The sequence below is a fragment of the Sciurus carolinensis genome, chromosome 5 (genome assembly GCF_902686445.1).
Source record: "Sciurus carolinensis chromosome 5, mSciCar1.2, whole genome shotgun sequence".
Taxonomy (NCBI): domain Eukaryota; kingdom Metazoa; phylum Chordata; class Mammalia; order Rodentia; family Sciuridae; genus Sciurus; species Sciurus carolinensis.
In genome coordinates, this window is record NC_062217.1 from 154,004,622 (window position 1) to 154,011,505 (window position 6,884).

Below are 6,884 nucleotides of genomic sequence, written 5' to 3' on the forward strand. Positions count from 1 at the left end.
ATTCGGAGGTATAAACACAGCAGCTGACTTATCCGAAGGGTAGAGAGAAGCTTTATTTTTCAGCCAGTGATCAATCTGGGATTACTGAGGCTCAACGGGTAGGATAATGAATGAGCTACGTAGCTCTTCTGACTGGATGACTAAGTTAAGATTAGAAAGCAAGTATGGAACATTATTCTGGACACTCAGGACTTCCAAATGTCAGTTCTGTCTGTTGTCTCCAAATAGAAGTGCTTCCCCTAAGGCAAGTGTCATCAAGGAGCTGAGCATACTGCAGAGCACCTCTATCTATAAATGGGAAGGTGTGGTTAACCTAAGAAGAAGACTGCTGTCTATCGGACAGTAATCATCCGGGAACCCTAGGGATGAGTCAAATAGTTTTGTTTGAACTTTTTGACCCTAACCACATTATCAACTGAAGGTAATCTCTGCTTGAGATTTTATAAATTGGCCTCTGTGAAGTTGGCAGTCTGAAACATTTCAGGTCAAAGGGATGGGTTTAGAGACATGACTGAAAGAAAATGAAGGCAAACAGGTAGAGTGCTTGTCCAGAGTAGACATGGGAGGCCAGAACTTCAGTATCTTGGTGGTACCTGTGCATTCTGATTGACCCATTATTCCCTCTGCAGTTATTCCCTGGAGTCACCACTAACACAGGCTCTCAGGACCTGTTCCATTTTCCTCATTCTAGTGGTATGAATAGTTTATATTCTTTCATATTAATCTTTGTGAAGATTCTGAGCATCATTACCAGAGAAACATCACAAAACTCATGGACATCTGTAAATCCCCTCAACTCCTAACTGCTGAATAACATTGGAGAAAGACACTCCCTAACCCTTATCAGAAAATGAGGGGATTGAACTGAATTCCCAAGTTCTCTCAGGTCTCTCACATCCTATTAACAGAATTGTTTAAGATTTTAGAAAATTCAAGATACAAACCAAAATTGATTTCAAAGTCCATGCACTCCTAGGTAAGCAATCTTTCTAATAAATACCTAAAAGCAAAAATATGAAGTGGAATTAAATTATTTTAACATGATAATAACAAAATTCTTCCCTTAATGAATCAATGACTTTTTTCTGCCTTAAATATACTCTTTCAAAATAGTTTCTTCAGCTCCCTTAGGTCTAAGGGTTCCAAATAGACTATCCATAATTTATGTACCTGGTATCAAATAAACACTGAAAAGAGAGTTATAGGGAGGAAATGGTCAATAAAGTACATTGATATTAATATCAGACTCATTATCTAGTCATTTTTTAGTCTAATTTCCCTTTTAATGGGGGCAGAAAATGTATATGGCCTATTTGAGGCCCCATGAAGAAAACTAAGCTCCGTAGTAAGAAGAGAACCCTGGCCATGTCTTTGCAGAGATGCTCCAATAAGAAGCCACTTTCCACTTCTCTACCTACTGCAGAATTAAAGTCTCCAAAGAACCTCAGGTCAATCTTCCTAACTGCATCAAAAGAAAAGGAAGAGTCATATGATGAGACGAGACATTATACCATGAGGCAAAACTATCAGAAATGAATTACATGACTTTCACACATTCTTTATTAGATAAGCATCAAAACAATATGTAGTGCTGCTAGACTTTTAAATAGATCCTGCACATCCCTCATTCTTATCTCCTTTAACATTATGATTTCTTATCAATGTCCTATCTTCCCTAGGTACTGATGCATTCATAATCTACCAGAGGTGATTAAATTATATATTTTCTCTCTCCCTCTGTGAACTTCAAACTCCATATCCCACTTCCTCCACTAACACCCATCAAGAGGAGAAAAATATGTGGTGGCTTAATTTGATTTACTCTTTGGGACAGTGAAATTTTCTTGTGTCCTTGCCAAGAGAAAAGGTTTGTGTATATAGCTTGGAACAGACAGCCAAGCAACTGCTAGTCCTTCCTTCATGAATGTCAGTCCTCTGTTGTCTATACAGCCCTTCTTGTGATTACATTTTTAGCAGGCTTCCTGTGAAGATGGTTGTTTCCCCTGAGGGGGGGAAAAAAAAACAAAAATAAAAAACCTTGGTACAGGTAATCATGACTTGTATCAGGATGGGTCTCCAATCAGCAAATGCTCGTGTCCCAGAGCATGGTAGTCCTGGAATACAACCCCATGTCTTGATGGATTGCCCAGCTACCAAAGTATTTGTGGTCTTAGCACTTTCATGAGCTGGGATGTCCCTTGCTGCTCCCATGGCTCAGTCTCCTGTAATCCCTGTGACCCAGGAATTTTCTTAGAATATATCTGTGATAGAACTGACCTGCCAGTCTTTAAAGATGAACAAATCATTATGAATTCTTCAATTCTCAGCCTGCCATTGATGTTTTTCATAATTTGCACAAATCTACCATCTGTATACAAGACAATATTCAAGCAGAAAAGTGACACAATGGGAAGAAAATGCTTTTAATTAAAATACTAAACCACAGTCCCCTTAAGGTTATGGTGGTAGGTATGTGCAGCAAGAAGACACTACCCTGACAGTTTCAAGGAGATCTGAGTTCCAGGCCATCTCTGTCACCAATTAGCTTAACAAAAGTTCTTTGAAGCAAGACACTAAAGGCCCAGAGAACTAAGCTTTTTGCCCCAAATCAAATGATAACTGTTTTTATAATACATAAAATTAGCATGATGATCTGGAAGGAGCACAGGTCTTAAGACTAATTGCCATCCTCTATTAGCCTGTGCTCTGTTGGGTCCATTTGTCCTCAGAGCTGAAGTTAGTCATCCCCACACTCTGGCTCAGACTACATCTCAAGCACAGCTGCACCAGTCTGGCTCCAGCTTCTGCCAGGCACCCCTTCTGGAGTTGAGCTCCCCCTCCATAACCAGGCTGTGATGCTGCCCTGCCCTCGTCTTTTGTCCCTCTGATCCAGGTCATCTTCCTGATGCTGCTATCCTGTGGGCTGCCTCACTCCCCCTTCCCTGTGCTTTCCTTACCTCTGTGAGCCATTCCTAGAATCAACTTACCAAGGCTTCACTTTCCCATTCATCACATAGGAACTATGATTTTAAGCAAGTTACTCCAGGAAATTATGGCTCAGTCATTTTTATTCCTCTCTCCCTTGCAAATACAACTAAAATAGGTACCATAATGGACTGAATGTGTTCCACTAAAACTGATAAGTTGAAATCCTAATTATCAAAGTACGGTTGTAGGAGATTGGGGACTCTGGGAGGAGGTAGTAAGTGAGTATGGGTGGAACCCTCATGAATAAGATTAGTGCCCTTATTAAAGGGTACCCAGAAAGCTCTCTTGATTTCTTTCTGCCATGTGATGAAGTGAAATGTCAGCAGTCTGCAGTCTTGAAGAGGATCCTAATGAGGACCCAACCATGAGGCCACCTTGACCTTAGACTTCCAGCCTGCGGGACTATGAAAAATAAATTTCTATTGCTTTTAAGATACACAGTTCGGCTGGTGATATAGCTCAGTTGGTAGAGTGCTTGCCTTGTACGCACAAGGCCCTGGGTTCAATCCCCAGCACCACCAAAAAAAAAAAGATATACAGTTCATGGTATTTTATCTGGCAACTTGAGCTGACTAAGACAGCTGCCTATGGGCCTGATGTAAAGATGAAAGATAATTATCTCTGATATATAATTGGAACTTAATGGCTCATGACTTGTGGATGTTGTCCTGACGGTGCTAGGTTTGTTAGCTACATATGCCATTGTTGTTACTAGAATGGATATTAATACACTGAACTCTCTATGTAATGTGTTCTTCCCCTGCTGTACCACTGTTGGGTGCAAAGAAGCAAAACTATTTTCCCAACCATTTTGTCATTTGAAAGCAGTGGAAAATAATGCAAGCAGGCAAGACTGTTCATATGTTTTCAAACAGTGAAATCATCTGTAGATCTTAAATATTGAAGCATATTGACTCATAGAAAATTTGGCCTTCTAGGAAACATAAACCAATTCATTTATATGTTGTATAGAGAAAAGCTTAACAGAAATCTGTTACCTGTGGGAAGGATTGTGGAATTTTTTGCAATGGAATACCACCAATGTATTCACAGGTTGCTTTGATAAGCAACATCCCTGACTTTTCCATGAAGGATTTTAAGGCCTTAAGTGTCTATATCTGAGGTGGGTGAGAAATCCAGGCCACACCAAGTCAAAGTACCAATTGCTAAGAGTCAAGGATATGGTAGCCACCATACAATTCGGCCACTGGTAAGCAACCTCTTTCTAACTGAAGATTAAGAATGCTTCCCTTTCTCTGATTCATGTGACAGGCAAGCTTTTCACCAGCTTGATGGAGTAAGAAGATAAAGAAGTTGAGGCCAGGAAATTCTGCTATAAGGCCTGCTTTACCACTTCTTAGCTGAGTGAGGTGGGGCAGTTCACCTCCTCCCTGGTATCACTGTCCTCTTTGCTAATGAGTCTAATAATAGCTGTTGTGAGGTGAGCATATGTTCTCAAGAATATGGACAGGTGAGAGGCTGAAGTAAGAGGATGGCAAGTTCGAAGCTAGCTTCAGCAACTTACTGAGGCCCTAAATAGCTTAGTGAGACCCTATCTCAAAATAAAACATAAAAAGGGCTGGGGATGTAGTTCAGTGGTTAAGTGCCCCTGGGTTCAATCCTCGGTACAAAATAAAATTATATGGAAATAGAATTAAACTTGCCCTCTGAAAGTTAAGCAATGAACTCAACTCATAATTATATAAATGTTAAGATCTTAGGCTATGAGGGCAGACGAAGCTGGGTTATTTTCCTGACTCCTCCATATAATACTCTGCATTTCTAAAGAGGTTAAATAAATTCTTCAAGACTTGGTTTCCTATTTGTAAAACAGGGATTAAAAGTTACCTATCTCAAAGTTATTGTGAAAATTAAGCTTCATCGAAGGAAAAACTCTTGGCACAATGACTGGTTTGCAACTCCAATAAATACCAACTCACATTGTCACAATGGTTCACAGGAGATATTTTCAAAATTGACTGGTTTAAGGAGACTCCTGTTCAGAAAGATGTGAGAATGGACTGGCTGAAGCTATTATAATACTGAGGGAAAGACTGTATCAAGTAGATCATCAGTGAAGGGGTAAATACAGAAGCAAGTGGCAAAGTAAAACCCTGGCAATGCATATTCACCCTGACTAGTGGGAGAGGAGCCCTGTTGGAGTGATGTTAATCTACGGGCTGCCTGGCGGCCATCAGAACCCAGTGCTATTAACTTTACAACTCCTATTATAACTCTATTTTTTCTTTTATCTGATTCTGATTAGCAAGCATGCTTCTGATATTAGAAACCCAAATAATTAGTTTACCAGAAGACAGTGCTATTTAGATTGACTTACTGTTGATTTATCCAGAATGTTTTATGTCTCATGGAAAATTAGAATATCATAATTCTGGTTTCACATATTGATTTTGATTTGAGTCTTACTACCATTAGAAAGGATCTTTGACCCCCTAGAAATTCTGGGATTCTGATGAAGCTCTCAATGGAAACAACTAGATTTAGGAACCAACAGTTTGTGTCACCTGGGCTCTGCTTGTAGACTGCTTCGAAACACATAGCACAGGTCACAGTACTGAATATACGCTATTGCATGATAATAACAACATAATCTTGATAAAATACTTAAACGTTGCAAAATAGAGGCCCTCTTTGTATTGGAGTTGGAGAGATAAAGAAGATGAATCTTTGATATGTATCTTTCTTGTTGTCTTAAATTTTTCAAAATAATTCCTTACAGAGAAAAAGAAGATAGTGTGTTAAACATTTCCATCTCAAGTAGAAATGGAACTGCACTGCTTTTACAATGCTTTTCTCTTAAATCATCTAACCAATAACAACGCAGACTCATTCTTTATTTAATTCAGTCAGTTCATGATTGAACATGTGACTTGGTCATTTATCACTCAATTAATACATACTTAATGAGAAGCAATATACTAGGACACTGACAATGCAGAAATAATGATATAATCCTGCTACCCTACTACTCAATCTAGAAGGCAAGGAAAAGTAGAATAGAGATCTGTGTAAAAGAGAAATATGAAAAGAAAAATGCAACACAGTACAACAGATTCTGTAATAAATTACATTTACTATTAATAAAAATATAAAGACAGAAACTTGAAGCAACATTTGAACTGAACATGAAGGATGAACGTTGGCAGCTATGACATGTACATATAATAAAAAAGTCATTTAAAATATTTTCTGGTACACCAAAATATGTGGGATAAAAGTTCTACTTCTTCACATGCCAGACACTGAAAAAGTTCATGTAAATCTAAACCTCGACTACTGACGAACTTCCCCTGGTGTTTCTCCCTGAAAATGTGGTACTTCACTCTGTATTTATCACTGATTCCAAGCATGCCGTGTGCCCTTTCGGAAATCTGTGCCTAGATTTGTGTCACTTCCTTCTGCTACTGACTTACCCTGGAATAGTCCTCCAACTGCTGCCCGGGTTCAGCCTCAACATCCAGTTCAGGAAGGAGAGAGGAATCCGAGGTACTGTTTTGGTTATATTTCCCTTTATGTTTTCCAAAGGGCAGTCATGTTGATGTGTTTAACCTCAACCTCACCACTCTTTAAACAAATCAGACTTGCTAAAATTGTAGAAACATAAGTATATTAATTACATGACTTTCTTACTAATTATCTTAAAATTTAATGTCAAGTGAAATTTTTGTTCCCAACAAGATGGAGCAAGTTGGCAATGAAAGATTATGAAAGAGACCAGAAAAAGTCAATTGAGTTTGTTAGAGACATTTCAGTGGACACAAACACACACACACACACACACACACGCACACATACACACACACACGTTAGATATAAATCAATGAAACATTTAACTAATGGGCAAATAACATGACACAACTGTCTGAATAACTTAT

At 38.8% G+C, this 6,884-nt stretch overlaps 1 non-coding gene across 1 annotated transcript; it reads left to right on the top strand.

Moving 5' to 3' along the window:
- Positions 1-3,436: 3,436 nt before the first annotated feature.
- Positions 3,437-3,509, top strand: Trnat-ugu (transfer RNA threonine (anticodon UGU)). The gene has a single exon. It is a non-coding gene; the product is annotated as a tRNA-Thr (tRNA).
- The last annotated feature ends 3,375 nt before the right edge of the window (positions 3,510-6,884 follow it).